This window comes from Fukomys damarensis, unplaced genomic scaffold (assembly GCF_012274545.1).
Source record: "Fukomys damarensis isolate Sample0158 unplaced genomic scaffold, DMR_v1.0_HiC HiC_scaffold_15, whole genome shotgun sequence".
Taxonomy (NCBI): Eukaryota; Metazoa; Chordata; class Mammalia; order Rodentia; family Bathyergidae; genus Fukomys; species Fukomys damarensis.
In genome coordinates, this window is record NW_022900927.1 from 32,854,815 (window position 1) to 32,875,516 (window position 20,702).

General features: G+C 35.8%; 1 long non-coding RNA gene across 2 annotated transcripts in view; it reads left to right on the top strand.

The window, feature by feature from the left end:
• The window catches only part of LOC104876260, a 16,846-nt gene extending 10,104 nt beyond the window's left edge, over nt 1–6,742 (top strand). For both annotated transcript variants that reach the window (XR_784299.2, XR_784298.2), the window contains one exon: nt 5,876–6,742. This is a non-coding gene — a long non-coding RNA (uncharacterized LOC104876260). The remainder of the gene's footprint in view (nt 1–5,875) is intronic.
• The last annotated feature ends 13,960 nt before the right edge of the window (nt 6,743–20,702 follow it).

The window sequence follows — 20,702 nt, forward strand, 5'->3', positions numbered from 1 at the left end:
ATATATATAGTATTTTTTTTCTTTAATTTTCCTCAGTATACCTAAAAGTATTTTATAAGACTGGAAATATTTGAGCATATTTCTATCTGTCATTTTTCCAACATGTTTTATGTAGTATATAAAACTAAACAGCAACAAAACAATTATAATATCTAAAGGTCTTTTTCAGTGCTGATCACGTGTTCAGCATTGCTTCAGGAGTTTTACACTCATTAGCTGATTTAATAGATAAAATTAGATGAGATAGATAGCATTGTTCATCCCAATTTAGACTTGAAGAAACTGAGGCAGAAGGTTAATAATTTTACCACAGTCTCACAACCAGTAAGTAAGTGTTTGATCTCAGGCAGTCTGACACCAGAGGTTTGGTCCAATATACCCTTAATGCATTTCTAATTCAATTCAAACTCCAAAATGAGAACAGTTGAAAATTGAAGGCCCTAGCTTGAAACTGTAGACAAAGTTTAGGGTCAAGTGAGGTTTGGCTTTTAAAAAAACTAAGAAATCATTTAACCTTCTTGGGATGTAAGACTTTTCATTCTAGAACAGGGAAAAGTCTGGGACAAAGTAGGAGTTGGTTACCTTATCCGTAAGCAACATTTACCCGTTAACAAGCACACACAAATATATGTGAGCACTCATAATCACACATGGTCACTGTCTTGTACCTCTTAAATAAGCAGCCCTATTCACAATGTATATCATTTTTGGTAGAGAGGTGGAAATGGATTGGAAAGAAAAAAATAACAGAAAAGGAGAAAATGGTGACCCACCCAACCATAGATGTGGAGACCAGTAACACGCCTATTTGCTCTTTTTTAAGGTAAAGATAAATGGTTTCCTGTTGTAAAGCAGAGACAGCAAGATGGAGTGAAGCCTGTATTCCTTATGATGCAGGAGAATGAGGAAGAGAGATGTACATTTGTCTTCACATCCCTGTAACAACACAGTAAGACAGAGGCAATACTGTAGTATCTTAGTTGCTTTCCTCATTTCTGAGACAAAATACCTGACAACCAAAGTTAAAAGTGAAAGGTTTCTTTAGGTCACAGTTTGTAGAGGCTTCCATCCATAATCAGCTAGCTCCAAAGCAGGATAGGATGGCAAAGGGGAGTTGTAGAGGAGAAACAGAAATGTGAGTAGTTATCATGGTAGTAAGCAGAAGAAACATCGCAAATACATCATCTCCTTACTGAAATTGTGAACTTCTAGCGCTTAGTTACTGGTTGTGGTTATTATGTGGGAAAAGGGAGGAACAGAGTTACTTGGTGGCTCCAATAGCATTCACAGTGCAGAAAGGAGCATTAGCAGGTCTGGCACGATTGTTTGACACCAAGTTCCTCGTCAATCACCGCATAAGTACCTTTTGATCCTTTAAGCCAGCACAGTGCATTCTACTTGTAAGGAGAGTTAAACTGTGAACACGCAGCTACCATCTCTGTTTTGCTCTAGTCTTTCAGCTCTGTGTTTCTGTGTGACCGAACCATGCCTCCACTTCAGTTTTTCCAATTAGAAGGTCTTAAATGATTTTGCTTTGACATCTCTCCAGCTCTCAGGGTTCCAACCCACAGGTTCTAGGTCTATCTCTATGATCACTTGGTAACTGCAGCCAGATGAGTGAGCTTGGAAAGACCAGCAGAAGAATTGTCCTGATACATCCAGCCCAAATAACTGACTCATAGCAATTCATAAGCAGATAAAAAGTGCTTTAAAAAAATAGGTTGTGGTAAAGTTTGATACGAAGAAATGTCTAAGTGATAAAAACTCCACGTGCTAATTAAGATATGTTTTAGTCAGTTTTCTGTCACTCTGACAGTTAGCTGAGACAATCAACTTAAAAGTGAAGATTCACTTGGGTTCACAGTTTTGAAGGGTCTAGTCCATAGTCAATTGGCCCTGCTGTTTTGGGCCTGTGGTGAGGCAGCACACCGTGGAAGGAACATGCAATAGAGCAAAACCACTCACCTCAGGAACAGAAAGTGGAAGAGGAAGAAAAGAAAGGGATGGGCTCCACTATCCCCTTGAAGATTGTGTGCTATAAACCTAAAAACCTCCCAAAGCAGCCCCAATTCTTAAGAGACTTTACCATCTCCCAGTAGCTCAAGGCTGGGGACCATACCTATAGCACACAGACCTTTGGGGGACATTTAAAATTTAAAATCCAAACTATAGCAAGACAAATAGAATCAGTACCTCTTACACTACCATGATATAAACATGTTATTTTCTTAACAGTCATAACTTAAGCTTTGTAAATCTAACTTCCCTTCTACTACTACCACTACTTCTACTATGGCTGTTACTACTGCAACACATACACACATATGGGTATGCACACTCTTTAATACCCCACCTACTTGCTCATATGCTCCTTGTGGTTTTTCTTTTCTCAGTGTCCATGCTGTTATAACTCCAGTTCAGTCCATTTAATTAAAGCCATTCCCATATACCCATCTCTAGTCTATGAGGAGCAGCTATGATTGTGTACTAGGAACTGTTCCTCTGTTATTAAACAGATCACCACTTTTCTGCCCATTTTACGCATGAGATGACTAAAGTATAATAGGTTAATCCTGCTCAAAATCATGGAGCTAATAGTAGATGGAGATAGAATATAAATCCAGACAATCAGGTTCAACTCTTGTCCTTAAAAACATCACTATACTACTCCACATTCTCTATGTAGCCCCTAGGAAACCCTGGCATTTACATTTAAATCAAAGCTCCTCATTTTTTCCTCATATTTTCTACTTTGACTAATTATCATTAGTTACTTATGTACTCAAATTAGGTATCTCCCTCTCTTCCTTACTCTCCTATATCATAGGGAATTCGGGCTTAATTCCATCTCACTGTCATTGCTTTACAATGGAAACCATTATTTTTCATCATTATCTTACCTTAAAGCAGTGCAAATAGGCTTGTTGCTAGTCTCCATATCTATGATTGAAAGGGTCATTACTTTTCCCCCTTTCTGTTCTTTTTCCTCCCAATCCATTTCCACTTCTCCACCAAAAATGATGCATATCATCAACAGGGCCATTTACATAAGAGGAGCAAGTCAGTGACTCTGACTTTGAGTGCTTATGTATATTTGTGTGTGCTTATAGCAGGTAAATGTTGGTTGAAGATAAGATAACCAACTCCTACTTTGTCCCAGAGTTTTCCCTGTTTTAGAACTAAAAGTCACATTCCAAGAAGGCCCTCATTCACAGGCAAATTGGAATGACTGGTCAGTCTTGTTTAGGGAAATATTTAATTAAGTGATTTAGTGTGTAAGGAAGGGTGTGCTAATTTTTTTGCCCCCACTGAAGGAAACTGGAATCAGTGATTTTCTTCTCCTTTGAAAAATAACTCACAGCCATAGGTTTGCCAGAAAGAGAGGTGAGCATCCCATAGATTTTATATACCTTCATTAAAGTCATTCTAGCAGGCTTTGAAGTAAATGACTCCTTTTCGTCTTAAAATATTTTCTTCACTTGTCTTTCAGCCATCACACTCCCATGATTTTCCTCTACCTTTGAGTTTTCAATATCCTTTGATGAGTTTTCTTTTACCTCTCTTAATGTCAGAATATCCCAAGTTTCTCTTTGACCCTATTATTTTCTCTACCAGTAGTCACTGGACAGTTGATTTCACCTACTCAGTTCTTAAGTTCTGAATCAGTTGCAACACAGAGATAGAACTTAAGGAGAAGAGAGTAAGAAAAACTATCCTTATTACTTATTTAAAACATAATAATGGAGAATAAGGCTGGACCAATGACTAACCTTTTCAAATGTAGAAATATTTGGACAGCTATGACCATCTTCCAGTGCAAACTAGATGATGAAAAATTCACAACAGGGAGAATCAGAATACATACATTCTCTGAAGGCAGGTGTCCCTGAAATATACAAACACCAAATTATGAATATGGAGTTCTTTCTCTCAAAGTGACAAAGCAAATCTGTTGATTTCCATATCTGGGAAAAAGTGACAAAAGAAACTGGGAATTCACGAATGTAACACTGATGGAACCTCCTCACAGGAACATAAAGACTGGGGAATATGTGCTCCCCTTGTACCAAATATCATTTTATGCTACTGACTTTGCATTATATCTCCAGCCTCCATATCCCTCTGGGCTTCAGATTGTATAGCCACTTGTCTATCCAGTTACTCAAAAGACCTTTTCACTTGAAAGATGAATGGATTTGCCCTTTTGTTCGTGTATCACTTTGCTAGGGCTACCATTATAAAGTAAGTTTGGGATGCCTAAACAAAAGAAATTTATTCTTTCACTGTCCTGGAGGTTGAAAGACCAAGATTCATAGTGCTCAAGGACACATTCTAGACCATAAAGTAATTTTTAAAAAATTTAAAAGAATTCAAACCATTAAGGTATACTCTTGGATTGTAAGTGAATTGAGTTACTATCAATATAATAAATAAAAATAAAAGTGGAAGTATCTTCAAATAATTTACAATTATTTGCAAACTAAATACACTTCTAGACAAGCCATAAATCAAAGAAAAATCAAAGAAATTAGGAAGTAGTTGGAATAGAATGAAACTGAAAATTCAAGATAGCAAAATTTGAAAGGTGTATTCATTTAAAGAGCTACAACACTTTTATTAAAAAGAAGAAAAGTTTAAAATTAATAACCTTATTTTCTCCCTTAAGCAACTAGAAAAAGAACAACAAGTGAAACTCAAAGTAAGGAAAATAAAATGAGAAAGATCAGAGGAGAAAACAATGAAATAGATAACTGGAAATGATAGAGAAAATCAATAAAATAAAAAACTTGTTCCTGAGAAAATCGATAAACTGAAAAGCCTGTCACAAGACAGATTTCTTAAAAAGTGGAAAAAATAGTGAGTAGTATTAGGAATGAGAGTAGTGATACTGAAAACTCTTCCAATAAAAGACAAAGAATTGATAAGAACAAATATATGCCAATAAACTTTACAACCTTGATGAAAATGTACAAATTTCTTGTTTCAGATTAGATTCCACAGTGCATTCTAGAAGAAATACACAGATGTTGAATAGTCCTGTACCTACTGAGAAAATACAGTATTCTTTTAAAATTCAATCTATAAGAAATTGAGTGAAAATACTTCCACAAAGAAAATTCTAGACTCAAATTAATTCACTGATGAATGCTACCAAAAACATAAGCAAAATATGCTACTTATTCTCCACAAACCCTTCTAGGAAACTAAAGAAGAATGGGTTCTTCTGAACTCAATCTGTAAGGCTAGCGTTAATCTGATGTGAAAATCAAAGGAATTATATATAAGTAATGAAAACTACACACCAATGTCCCACATTCAAAGCTTCTCAGTGAAACTTCAGCAAACTGAATGTGACAGTATAGCTCAGAACCAAGTGAGGTTTATCCCAGGAATAGGGCTGAAAAGAAGGATGCAGATGCAGCTAGATTGGAATACGGCAAGGCACTGAGATGAGACTGGAAAGAATAGGAAAGTGAAGAGAATGCATCACGAAGACCAAATTCTAATCATCTGACTTAGCTGGTTCTAGTGGCCTTGAATGAAGGGTGGGATTTTAGGCCCCTCCTTAGGCAGATGAGAAACATTAGGAGAAGAAGAATAGACCACAGAAAGAACTGTTAACCTCATTTTAAAGACTTGGATGTTTAATGAGTGAAGTATAAGTCAACAAACCCTTTAATCACCCATCCCTCCCTCAGTTTTTTTGTCATAAACAAAATGGTAGGAACGTAAAATAATACTACATTACTTAATGTGATGTTCTTGGTCCTGACTTGATTGTGATGCCTGATACACAATATCTAATCTGTTTCTAAGGAGCTGGACTTCCTTGAGTCAGCCATCTGTAATATTGTTCTTCTGCTTAATGTTACAGAGGACACTCCAGGGTCTAATTCCTACAGATGCCAGAGTGAACCAGAGAGTGTTCCATTTACTCTTGGAAGCAACAAGGAAATGGGCTCTCAGAGACTAAAAATATTGGAAATGATGTTTGGCTACAATGTAAAGAGACAACTTAAAGCTTTCTTGAAGTGAAGAACCACAAAAACAGAAAAACAAATGGCAATGCATGGCAAAGAGAGCTGAGGATCAAGAACTGTGTTCACAGGCAAGGCTGTGGATATGGAGAATGCATTAGTTTGTGTGTGCACATATATGTATGATATGCAATAGTCAGGGTGGTGTGGCCAGTATACTCTTGTGTTCTAAAAAATGTTCATAATTAAACCGCAGCCTAATTTAGTGTTCTAGATTACGATAATTTAACTTTTTAGCACTGGGCATATAACAGGCCATCATGCATGCTAGGCAAGCTCTGTACCTCTGGGAACACCCCCAGCCCCAATTTGTCTTTATGCACCTAAGAAGGTAACGCAACACAATCATGAGGTTATTAGGTTCCTTCCCATGCAAGATTGTTTTGAATGAAGTGAATGCTGTGTAAAGTATTATCAGCCTAGTCCACAGGTAAAACTCAACTGCTGACATGTAACTGCTTTTCACAGGTGGCCTCTGCAGTTTCCATTTAGCGCACAAGTCTTCCACCTGGGAAAGTCCAGCTTGTCAGAGATATTTCCGGCTTGGTCTTAAAGTCACTATATGCTTTAGAGTGATGTTTTCTAAAGCTGAACATTATTTGTAAAACTATTTTTTCATCTCTACTGAAACAAAAGTTAGGAACCACAAATGTAATCTTGAAATCTTAGGAGGAAATTACTGCCTGCAAAACACATGTGAACACACACACACACACATATGCATACCAGTTTTTAATGTTACATGTTTCATTGAGTTCTATTAGATAGACTTGGAATATTTGAAAAGTCTAAAGTTTTTCTTAGAAATTTTTGTAACAATATTTTTTATTACAGAAAGATTTGTATGGTAGAATTATTTTCTCTTATTCAGTTACATATTCATTTAATAAATGCTTATTGACATCTACCCTTGGTACTTAGCATTCATATTGTTATGACTATGCAAAACTTAAATTCTTGCACTCAACAGTTCAGTGAAGTGAGGTACAAAGGCAGACACAAATAGTTATAATTCTAAGAGATGGGCTAATCTGAGAAGTATAAACAAAGTACCTTGGGCTAAAGAAGTCACTAAATGCCAGGGATTATGAAGATCAACAGGGAATCATACATAACCTAGACCTTGGTGTGTCAGAAAGAATTCATGATGGATAGAAGCACAATGCTTGACACATCAGGCAGAAGGAATAGAGCCTGAGAGAATGAAAACACACTGAGACTTACTATGCCATACTGATGAAGTCTTCTATCTCTTGGGACTCCCAAAATATAGCACCTAGCCAATGACTGATTTTAGCCTTTGATTTGAAAATGATGTGAACATTTTATGCTTACTAAACTTTAGTGATAATGATAATGGTAACAAAATAGGATCTTTCAATGGTACTTAAAGTATTCATATGGCCATACTAACCAATGACATACCACATTAATCAACCTGTTTGCATTTCCCCATTTCTGAACTCTTTCCACATGTTCCAAGAATATACTATGATATATCATATCATGACTATTACTTGAGCCCAAAAGAGTCAAGACTTTCTGCCTTGATTATTCTAAACATAATAGTCTTCTAAAATAAATTAATATATTCAAAATAATTCCTGCCAAAATTCCAGTGATGCACACAAGCACACACCTACAGTTGTTCTAAAGTCAGAAAATGATAGCAAAGAGAAAATAAAGACAACTAGTACAAAGACTAAGATTAGATTAATGCTGTCAGATATAAATAAAATATAATATAAACATATATATAGTTTCTTTTAAATTTAAAAATCTGTTACTAGGTTAAAAATAAACAGAATGTGTAACCCAAAATTAGAGCCTTTTATACATAGCATTATAGTTTTAATGAAGGATATATGTTAACCAATGGGAAGCTAAAGGTAGTCAATAAATGCTGTCTGAGGAAGCAGTTAATAACAGGAAAAATTCAGTTTAGCTCCTTGTTTTATGTCTTATGCCAAAATATATTTTAGATAATTTTAGGAAATAAAATGAAAATCAAACAATCGAAACATGTTTTTTTTAAATGAAACATTTGTTAAATATCTAGAAGCAAAAAGGATTTACTAAATTTAGTAAGGATAAAAGACATGAAAGAAAATTAAATATTAAGCTAAGCATAATTAAAAAGCATTCTATGTAAATTTGGAAAGCCGTGAGGCTAGTATCACACTGTAGATATGCCTATTTAAAACAATAAAAGCAGGGCCAAGAATTTAGCTCAGTGACAACACTCCTGCCTCACAAGTGCAAAGTCCTGAGTTTGATCCCCTGTGCCAAAATAAAAAAGAACAACAACAACAAAGAAAACACTAAAAACACATATTTTGTTGTATTATGAGCTTATATGAACTGACAAAAATTGCATGGTAAAAGAGGAAAGTACAAATAAAAATTATACATAAAGGGGAATTTTTAGATAATTAGATTTATTGATTGTATAACTAATCAATAAACATGCCAATTCCATTAATTATTAGTATCATTAAAATTTAAAACAAAATAACATTGTAGAGTAATTGTTTTGCTGTTATAATTGTATTTTTCTGATTGATACTATTCAATATGAATGCAAAGATGGTACAGTATAAAGTTCATGTTTGGATAATCAGACTCCCATTACCTTTGATTTTTAAAATTTTTAAAGGTCTGTAATTATGATGAATTATGTTTATAACTGAAAAAAGTTAAAGTGACATTGCATATCTACAGTAATTAAGAAAACTGCCTTCTCAAATTGGAGTAAATGCATAATATCATACACTGAGCTTCAAGTATCAGAACTTAAACTGACTTATTTAAAAATCTGCTTAAGAATAGCGTCTTTCAGTGAAAAAAGGTGATATTCATTAATCAGCATCAGCCAAGGCTAAAGAATGAAGCTCAAAGGTTTTTTTTTTTTTTTAATGTGTGTTGTATAGCCACCCTGAGTCAAAGACCAAAATTTTGATTATAGCAAAGGAGGTAGGGACTAACACACATAATGCAGACAGATGCGTGCTATAGAATGTTAGGCAGTGTAGGAGGGGGAAAAAAGTACCTGGAGGTATTTGAGTTTCTTTCAATACAATTTGAATGCTTGGAAATGACTCCACTTGGCGGAGGTGGTGTTAGTGATGGAGGTGTTTCATGGCGGCAGTTCTCAAAGGCTGACTGAAATGTGTGAGTGGAAGGGTGAATGCAATGATAAGTAGTAGATAGGATACGCCATAGGCCATAGGCCAAGAAGCTCAGCACCAAGGCTGGGAAAGAGAAGGGTCATGAGGGAACTTCACCTGCTAGGTCATTCCTGGGGCTACACATTCTTAATTGCTTTCCTGCTGTTTTTTCAGTTTATAGAAAATATGTATGAAATAAAAAAATAATTTCTTTTGAAAGTCACAAAATTATTGAGCCAGGCACACTGACTAAATTTACCTGTTTCCTTGTTCAGGACCTATGTGGACACTTCTATCTTATGAAGACACTGTGTGGAATGCATGGCCACCAAGATCAGGTCATTTTAGTCCTGGTTACTACTGAAGAGTCAGGAAGATGGGGTGCAGAAGGCTGACCTTTAGGGGCCTATTATGATTTTTCAAATTAGTCCTGTGAGATTAAAATGTCATCCTGTCTTAGATCCTACCTACCTTTCAGGATACAAATAGGACTCAAACAGCCATGGCTCCCCTTGTATCAGTTGCTGCTCTTGGCCTCTGCTGACCACAGGAATTTTCAGTGCAGGAGTTTGTGGGGCATGCACCCTGGACAAAGTTGGAACTGAAGAGCACCTAAGTGTTTGTATATTGCTTTCCTTTTGCCCTTAGAGGTTAAAAACATGCTTTAGTAATGGTGAAAATAAAGAATGAGCATGAAACTGACTTGAACTTGGTTATAAGAGGGTTTGTGCATTTGCTCTATCTTTTCTGTATCTAACTCAGCATTAAAGGAAACCACAAAATTTTTCCAACAAAGCTAATCAAGAATCAATAAGACTATTTTTAAAAAGATCAGAACAAATAAGTGTATATTGTGGCATGATATGAGACAAATAAATGAAAAATCAAGTAGTATCTTTCCTTTATATTAGCAATAATCAGTTTTAAAAATTGGGGAAATGGGATATTTCTCCAAAGTAGGAAGATCAAAAACCTTTAAGAAGATCATACCAAGAGAAACTGAATAGAAAGACATTTTGACAAAATTATCAGTCCCCCAAATTAATTAATACTTAATGCAATTTTAATTCTATTCAAATATCTTCTTTTTAAACCATAAAAAAGTCATGAAATTAATGACGAGATGAATGATACTGCCTTTTATAAAGAATAAGATTCAGAATGGCATGGTGGTGCATCTGTGTAATCCAGACATTTGGGAAGCGGAGGAAGAAGCGTCACAACTTTGAAGCCAGACTGAGCAATTTAACAACTCACGAGAGCATCTTGCAATAAAAAATAAAGAGGTAAGAATTACCTGAGTAAATCAATAAACAAATTTTCATAAAGGGAGAGTGGAGTGATTGGTGTATAGCTACTAAAATTGTTTACAAAATAAAAAACACTCTTTAGAAAGGTGCCTTGATCAGATTAGCATGATACTATTAAAGGAAGAGTCAAATCTTGGAAAGATTCAATTATCTGTGATAACAATATGTGACAAAACTAACATTTTTAGGTACCAGAGATTGAACTCGGGTCCTTGAGCTTGCAAGGCAGGTGGTGGAACCACTGAGCTAAATCCCCAGCCCAAATTAACATTTTTAATTTAGTGTTTGAGTTGGAGGAATCCAGGCTATTTAGTCAATGATGCTACACTTGGTACATTAAGAAAAAAAATAAATTTTAAACTGTACCTCAACTCAAAAATAATTTCAAATCAGTTTAAGATACGTGTGAGCCTACAAACATGCTCACACATTTGTTTTATCTTAGCCTTCATCAGCATGTATAAAAATATGAGATATATGTATTTCTTGGTTTAATGTTTATATTTAAATGCACAAAATTGTTTATTATTTAACTAATTTCTTTTTGCTGGACAACTGGCTTGGTTCCATATTTTAAAGGGCATATTTATAGAGGCCACAATTACTGGCTATTTAAATCTGAACACTTAAAATATTAATAGCACAAAATTCTAGAAGAAATTTCTCTTGGGTTTCTTTTTCAAGGGATTATTTTTAGTGGATTCATAGTTGCCTTATTTATCTCACTTCTCTAGTTGGTCAGAATAGTAAGTACTGATTGAACAATTTCTTTGCTCCTGGCAGAAGAGTAAGAACTAAGGCAATATGCATAGAAATAGTGGAGGGATACTAAAGAAAATTCTTACCTTAGGAACTTTGCAAAAAGTAGGTAAAATTACAGATGTCTAAGTAATAAATTGGATGATAGTGCCTATAATTTATGCTTTAGAAGAATCGAGGATAAAATAGATAAAATATTTTTGAAAGAATTTGGTTATATTCTCCAGTTATATTACTAAAATTTAAGTCTTAACATTTATGATGATTAATTGTTAATAATATTCTACAGGTAAGTGACCAAGTGAAATGAATTCTTTTACACCATAAAAAAATAAAAACCAGTCTGGCATGGTGGTGCATGCATGTAATATTAGCACTCAGAAGGCTGAGGTAGGAAGATCACTGCAAGTTCAAGGCCAGCCTGAGACCCTGTCTAAATGAATAAATAAATACATAACCAAATCACATGAATAATACAAGGACAAAGCCCATGAAAGGAAAGGAAGGATTGTAACTAATACAGTAGTACTTATTAACCAGGTAATTCATGCCTGGTGTTTTAATTACATTATTTTCTATTTTATTCACTCTGACACGACATGGAAAGAGAAAATTTTCACAACAATTCTCTAAGCGGCAGTTTTAGGAGCAAAATATTAGAAAAGAAAAGCTAGCATCTTTGGAGTTCCTACTACATGGTTAAGCACCATGCTGGAATCTGGAAGCACACTGCTTCTGTTCTATTCTTAATAATCTAAAGTGCAGAAAAAGATGCTTTCTAACTTGTACCAAAGTAGCAATTCTTTAATACAGAGTGCAGTCTTCAGAGACATATTTTTAAGCTTTAGAATTTTTATGTTCAGAGCAGAGGTTAACATTGTACATGAAAAATAGATCTTAGCTGCCAGATACCATCCCACTAAGACAAGTTCAGTAGATTACCCTGTCACCATCACAGCCACTACCTACTCCGCCACTCCCCAGTAGCTAACAGAACACAAATCATCATAACTCTTCTGTACTGCTCATTCTTGTTTTGCCTCACTCTCTCTGTGGCAGGATTTTCCTGAAGAGCACTCCCCAGTAAGCCACTTAATGTGAATCTCTTTTTCATTCTCTGCTTCTGGAGGACTCAATCTAAGGCAAAGGATATTTGGTACCCTGCCCACATTTCCATTTATCAGAATTTAAAATTTCCAATCTTCACAATATCTCTTCAAAGTAGGCATAACTATTTCTGGTTTATAGATTAAAACTGATGGGCTGAGCCAGATGCAGCAAAGGCAGTTTCTGGAAAAAAAAGAAACAAAAAACAAAACAGGAGCCAATCACTTAAGTCATCACCAAAGAGGAACTGACAGAGGCTACCTTTAAAACTATATATTTGGCTATTAAATTCTAGGGTCATCTTTTCTAACTTGCAACACATTTGTACCTTCAGAAGAAACTCAGAGGTGATAAGACAGAAGCTGTGTCTCTTCCAAGCCATAATATAAAGTCACTGTTCTAAAGCTTTAAAATTAAGCACAATTGTTTCTGATGGGTGTTAGATGGGATATATTAAGCAAATGTTTTGGAATTAATGTGCCTAAAGACTCCAAGATCTAAGTAATGTAAGTTAAGTAGGCTTACAGTCTTCATTATTTGAGCCTTCCCCTAAAGCTAAACAACACACATCCTCAAAAGAGAAATTTTTGCACTTAATGCTGACAACATTTCTCTCCTTCACCTTCCAGTTAGATAAGATAGGACTAACAGTAGAATCATAAATTGTTTATAAGCCTAAAAATCTGAGGTGAAAACCTACGTCATTTGTACTTTCTCCTGCTCCTTCTTCCTATCAGTCTTATATTATTCTTCTTTGCATCATCTAAGAGTTGTTGGATTGATTTCTCATGATCCCTTATTGTTTTTAAGAGATTTCTCTTTTCATTGTCACTGACCACAATCCTATCTTCCATATCTGAAATTCTATCTTCACATTTGTTCATCCTGCTGTGAATAGTTTCTATAGAGCTTTAGTCTCCTGGATATCTGTTTGAATCTATTTCATGGATTCCATTTCTTTCCTATGTTGGGCATTCATGATTTCCATCATAGTCCTGAGCTCATCTATTTTTTATTTGTTTCTGTTCTAGAGTCTCTAATCATGTTTTTCATTCTTTCACCATCTCTGTGGTTATCTGGGAAATTATTTCTATTTTGAATTTTTCTAGAGCCTCATTTATCTTTTTTGTTTGTTTGTTTTTTGTTTTTTACTTCCTGTGCTATCAGTTCAGGGTATCCAGATGGTTGACTGTCAGACTTCTCCACCTCATTTCACCCAGAGTTCACCTTTGATGAGGTGGAAGTCAGTTTGTGTCTTGTTTAAGTGTCTTCTCATTTCTATTTTTGTTGTTGGTACTGTCCTTGGTTTAATTCTGGGTTGATACTTTGATCTTCCAAATATAGCTGGTCTTTAGGTTTTGAGTCTTTAATTACTCTGAGGCAATATCATTTTCATTTTACCAGGGAGGACAACTGATTAGATCAATCACAACACCTTAGCCCAAGTAATATGATCAGCAACACAATAGCATGAAAAATAGCTTAGAAAATGACAACTTATGGTAGTTATTAATCTATCACCTCTAACTCTGTGAATTAAATCAAAATCGAGGACCAGCCCAAAATATGTTTATAGTGAATAAACTTTTCAATATAGCAACTTTACCCTTTGAAATGGGGATTTAGAAGGAGTTGGGAAGGGAGGGAAAAATAGATAGGATAGAGAAAGTTTAGAAGTGAGGTCAGAGGACACAGGAAGATCACACAAATTCTAGGGAACTGTTGAGAAGAGGAGATGACAGAACAAAATATACACAAGGACAGAACAAACTATCAGCAATAGGAAGGCTAGAGACTGTAAACACTTTATTTTAAAACTAATAGCAATTGAGAGAAGGAAAAAGAGAAGAAAAGGAAAAGAAAATATACTCGAATTAGGATAGGAACAGGAACAAAAAGGGACAGTAATGGAGATTGAGGTGGGAGAGACAGAGTGAGAGAAAGAGAGAGAAAGAAAAGAAGATAACAAAATAAGATTAAAAAGGGAAAAATTGAGAAAACAAAAAGATAGATAAAAATTTTTAAATGATTGAAGATAAGAGAGAAATATTACTTTGAAAATAAAAAATACAAATAGAAATAGAGGACCGCCTTCAGGGTATGCCTCTGTTGATTCAATAGACAACATGGGCAGGAGTGTGCAGATCTAAGTTAATTATTCTCAGGAAGCCATCAGCTGTCCACTGATGTTCAGGTTGATTTCTGCCTGCAAGGCCCAAGTTGGGATCTCTGACCAACTGCTAGGTTGAACTTTGCAAGGTTCTACTGCTGTCTTTCTCCTGAAGTTAAACCACTTTCCAGTGTGAGGTGCTGGTCCCTCCAACTTACCAACTTTGGTGGTGTGGTGTGCCTTTATCACAGATTTTCTTCACTTTTCCAGGGGGCTTCAGTTTTCATCTAGGAGCCTCAGAGAGGCCCTCTTTCTTTTGTTCACTGGAGGTGGGACCGCTGTGTTAGTGTCCACTCAGTTGGGCTCCTCTGGAACACTGGGCTGAAGGGGCAAGCTTACCAGAGGGTCACAAAGATGCCAGTCTCCTCTGGTGCTCTGGGTCAAAGGGACTGAGGTAAAACTCTAAATGGGTATAGCTCTCTGAATCAATCATCCAGTCTTGAGGTAAGCTTTCTTGTGCAAGTATACACTAAGGGGGAAACTGTCAAACTTGACCAGATGGAAGAATATTTAAGCATGGAGTGGATTTTAGATAGTTAGAACAAAATGGTATGTTGCAGTTCCCTGGTTGGCTGACATTAATGAAAATATCTACCTATTAAGGCTGGTAAGTAAAACTAGGCTTCTTTCACCAAAGCTACCCAATGGGTCCTGCTCTTTGAACTGCATATGCCTCAGGGATTTCTTAATGAAGGACTGCCTCTGAATCACACTGGGTGTCTTGAGCTCTGTGACCTCCTCCCCGCAAATGAAGTGCAGTGTAGCAGCTGAGAGAAACAGGGCAATTTAGATGAAAGAGAAGAATTCTCTTCAGAGATAACATACCATTTATTCCAGAACATCCTCACATCTGGTTTCCAGAGCATATTTTCCACTGATGAGCTATAGATTAATAAATGTAGTAGAATGCTGAAACAATTTGTTCATAAGACTTCTTTAGAAAATTCCTCAGGGAACTACATTCATAAGGTAATGACTTTGTCTTTGGCTCCCTCAATATCTCAATTTTTTTTGATATCTTCAGTATATGCATGTTAAACCCAGAACATATGTATTTTTCCCCTTCCAAGTTAGTTCCTTGCAGTTGTCACAATGTAGAAGGGCTGTCAGCAGTGACACTAATAATTCTGTCACAAAGATATCACTTTTACTCCTGAGTGCTAGAAGGCAGTCAGGAATGAGCCATAGAATCAGCCTAAGAGATATGAGATAACTACAGGTTTTTAAAGCTCACAGTAGAAAGTGAAGAGAGCAAGTGAATGCGTTCAGGGTATATTATAGCACAGAGAAAGGATAATATATCTGTCAGAGCAGATAGATCTGGAAATAGTTCAATCCTCAGGTCCAATGTAATTAAAGTAATTTGTTTTTCCCACAGGTCTCAAATCTATTATTTTTTTCAAAAATTCTTGCAAGAAATTCAAGTAACCAATATTAATACAGGTAATAATACTAATAGCAATTAATTCCAGTTTCTCCAGAAACTGTTTATGTCCATACTTCTTGGATCCAAACTACTTATATCAGAATCACCCTGGAGGCTTTTTAAAACAGTAAAAATAAGCACAAAAAAGTCTACTTAGTCATAAGGGAATCTGCATGTAAAATCATGTCCCCCAGAGATCTAGATTCACATCAAAGTTGAGAACAATGATTTTGCTCTCAGCAACCAAGATCATTGACATAAGTCTGGGAATTTTTTTTTTCAGATCACTTTCTTTATTAATATAGGTTTGATCCCAGAAAACTTACTGACTTTCTTGCCACATCTTTGCCTCCTTTTTGCTATCAGCTGATAAGTGGTTGGCAGCACAGCTCTGCCAGGAAAGACCATTTACCAGAACAAACACTAGATAGACCATTTTTGTTTATCTACCCCCCTCTCCTACTCCCACTCACTGGAAGAGAAGGATGAAACCTCAGTATAATCTCTTAGTGCTCAACATGAAACAAACCAAAAGGAGCAGGCTGGGAAGTTCAGTCATTCTCCCATTCCTTTTGGGGAAGGTAAACCCCAGAACTTTCCCAGGGATGCTTTAAAAGTTTTTGTAGAGATAATAGATAACCCTCTCCCTTTATTTCCCCCTATTTAATTTTAAAACTTTTTGTGTTTTATATAAAAAATATAAGATTCTGCTTAATATTGGAGCTAAAGGATTCACGATATATCTCATCTAGGTTTTGAAAAATATTTTTCTTTTAGGTGCTCAAATTCTGTTCAAAATAACAGCTCCAAACCTTCATTGTATTTATTGTATGACCACAGCATTGTTTTGTACAGTAGAACTTCTTCTCTTATAAAATGAAGATGGGATTTATTACTTGCAGGGTAAATGTGGTAGCAAGTAAGATAAAAGCTAATATTACTCAGAGGTGACCATTGGTAAGGCTGTGTAAGTCCCAGCTGGAGGCCCACTGGGACAGAAGTGCAGCAAGGGGATCAGAAGCCCATCATTCTGAGCCCAGAATGCAGTGTTAAGTAGTAGAGAGAAGGCTTCTCCAAGGCTCATTGAGAATTAAATCCCACTGGGAGAGCAGTCACTTCAATAAAGGTGCAGTAGTGTTGGTGAGTTGTTGGGGTCAACACCTCCTACTGGAACCAGATTTGTTGAGGGTGTAAGGGTGACTCAAAACTGCAGTAGAACTGTGCAAACCAGAAGGATGTCAGGGAGCTCAGTACCAGCCTTGGTGCCAAAAACCAGCCCAAACTTCAGTGGGCTATGGCTGGCTTGCTGAAATCAGTCCATACACATCAGTACATTACCCACATTGTCCACTGCGGACAACAGAGACACACCTTGAAGAAGACTCTTTTCTTCATTTCTTTTCTCCTTCCTCTTCATTTCTCACCTTTCCTGTTCTTGTTTTTGTCCTGTTTTTTCTCGATTATTCTTATTTTTATAAGAACAAGAATACAGTTTCTCATTTTTCTGTTGCCATCAGTGTCTGGTTTGTTGTTGTTGTTGTTGTTGTTGTTGTTCCTGCTCTATTTTCCTGTGTTCACCAGTTTCACAAAGTTTTCATCATCTTTTTGTGTCCTCTAGCCTTACTTCTAAACTTTTCCTCTCCTTCTAATTCTCTGCTGCACCACCCTCAACTCCTTCAAAATCTCCCCAGAGGGTAAATTTGCTGTGTGGAAGGACTTATTACTGCAAATATGTGTTTCCGGCTGTTTCTAGATATGTGTCCACAAGTCTGGCTCATGCGGTCTAAGGTGGTAGACTAATATTTACCACAATTTGTCATTTTCTAGGCTGTGTTTGATACTATTATTAATGTTGCTTATATTATTTGGCCATGGTGACATGATTGTTCTAGTCAGTTGGCCTTCCTGGTATACCAAGACTGAGATTTCCTAAGAGAAATTACAGACGCAAAACCCAGAGGCCAACTAAACCTGGAATGCAATACAAGCAGCCATGCCCTAAGGGTTCTAAATACTAGCAATGAAGATACTCACAATAAGCAACTTACACACAGCAGCAACAACAACAACAAAAACAGAAATGAGAAGACACCTAGACAACACTCAAAATCAGACTTCCAAATCACCAAAGCCAATTCCAAGGGGCAATGAGATGGAACAATCTGAAACTCAACCACCTGGACTCCCTGAACTGGCAACAAAAGAGATCTGGAAAAAAATAAAATCAGAAATAATTTCTCAGATAACAGAGATGATGTCCGTAGTGAAAGACATGATTAATAACTCTAGAGCAGACACGGATTAAAAAATTAGAGGAGCTCAGGAACATGATGGAATCCCAGCATAGGAAATAAATGGAATCCATAAAACAGATTCAAACAGATATCCTGGAGACTAAAAATTTCACTGAAAGTTTATGTAGCAAAATGAGCCAATGTGAGGACAGAATATCAGGTATAGAAAGCAGGATTGCAATTAGTAACCAGGAAAAGATTTCTTAAAAATATCAAGGAACCATGAGAAATCAATCCAACAGCTGCTAGGTGATGCAATGAATAATATAAGATTGACTGAAGTCAGTGAAGAAGCAGGAGATAGTGCAAATGACGTTTAAAAAACTATTCATAAAAGTAATGGCAGAAGACTTCCCAAGCAAGGGAAAAGAATCTGATAAGTGAAGCATATAGTACTCCAAGTAGCCATGATAAAAAATATATACAACTAGGTATATAATAGTCAAGATTCCAGAAACCCAATAGAAGAACAAAATATTATAAGCAGTTAGAGAAAAGAAATAAATCACATACAAAGGAAAGCCCATCAAAATTACAGCAGACTTCTCAACACAAACTCTAAAGTCAAAAAGAGCCTGGAGTGAAGTATTTCAAGCCCTAAAAGAAAAAAATCTCCAACCCAGATTGATGTACCCTGCAAAACTATCTTTCAAAATTGATAGAGAAGGCCAGAGATTTAGCTCAGTGGTTAAGAAGCCTGCCTCACAAGCACAAGGTCCCTAGTTTGATCACCAGTAAAACAAAACAAAAAAATATTTAGTTTGATGGAGAAATAAGATACTTTCATCAAAAGAGCACCTTAGAAACTTCCTAAATACCAAACCAGCACTCCAAAAAAAATTTTAAACAGTATTCTAGGAAAAGACAATGAAAAGACCCCAGGAAGACCAGCAGAATAAATCCATCAGGCAAGACAAGAAATTAAATGCCAAGTGGTGGGGGCAGGGGGATGCAACAACAAGAAAAGATCATGACAAGGATAAGTCAATACGTATCAGTTATAACCACCAATGTTAACAGTCTCAGTTCACCAATCAAAAGAAATAGGCTGGCGGAATGGATCAAGAAGCAAGATCCAACAATATCCTGCATACAAGAAACACACTTACTTCAAAAAGAAACTCATAGACTGAAAGTTAAAGAATGGAAAACAATATTCCAAGTGACAGGAACATGAAAAAAGCAGGGGTAGCTATCTTATTTGCAGACAAAATGGATTTTAAACCAAGAATAATTAAGAGAAACAAAGAAGATCACTACATTCTTGTAAAGGGAACAATCTAGGAGGAAGAGATAATAACCATAAATACTAGTGCACCAGAAGTTATTAGACAAATATTAATGGATATGAAAAATCAAATTAGCACTAACACAGTAGCAGTGGGGAACCTCAGTACCCCACTGTCACAAATAGATAGAACAACTAGACAAAAAAATAACAACAACATAATACTAGAACTCAATACAACTCTTGAACAAATGCATTTAACAGATGTTTACAGAGGTTCTACCCTGCAAAATCATAATACACATTCTTTTCAGCTGCACACAGGTTTGTGTCCAAAATAGACGACATACTTGCTCATAAAACATGTTTAAGTAAATGCAAAGGAACTGAAATTGTCCCCTGTATATCATCACATTATAGTGTGATGAAATTGAAGAACAATAGCAAAAGAAAACACAGGAACTCCATAAACAAATGGAAATTCAACAACAGACCACTGAACAACCAATGGGTCACAGAGGAAATTAAAGAAATTAGACAGTTTCTACAACTAAATGACAATGCTGATACAACATATCAGACTTTATGGGACACAATGAAAGCAGTCTTACAAAGGGAAATTCATACCAGTGAATACCCATATTAAGAAAATAGAGCAAGCTCAAATAAACAACAAAGTGCTGATCCTCAGTCTTTTAGAGAAAGAAGACTAAGACAAACTCAAAGCTCATACAGGAGAGGAAATTATAAAGAACACAGAAATCAATGCAATGGAGACTAAGGCAATGATACAAAAAATCAATGAAGTAAAGAGTTGACTCTTCAAAAGAATAAACAAAATTGACAAACTCTTAGCCAAACTTATCACAAAAAGGAGAGAAAAAGCCCATATCCATGCAATTAAGAATGAAAAGGGTGAAATTACAACAGACCCAATAGAAATTCAGAGGATCATTAATAACTACTTTGAGAAATTACACACCAATAAGATTGGAAACACAGAAGAAATGCACAGATTTCTAGATACATATGATTTACCAAAGTTGAACTGAGAGGATATAAAAATTCTAAACAATTCAATGTCAGGCAATGAAATTGATAACGTAATTAAAAACCTACCAAAAAAGAAAAGCCCAGATAGTGACAGCTTCACTCTTAAATTCTACAAGACATTTAGAGAAGAACTATTACCACTACTGTATA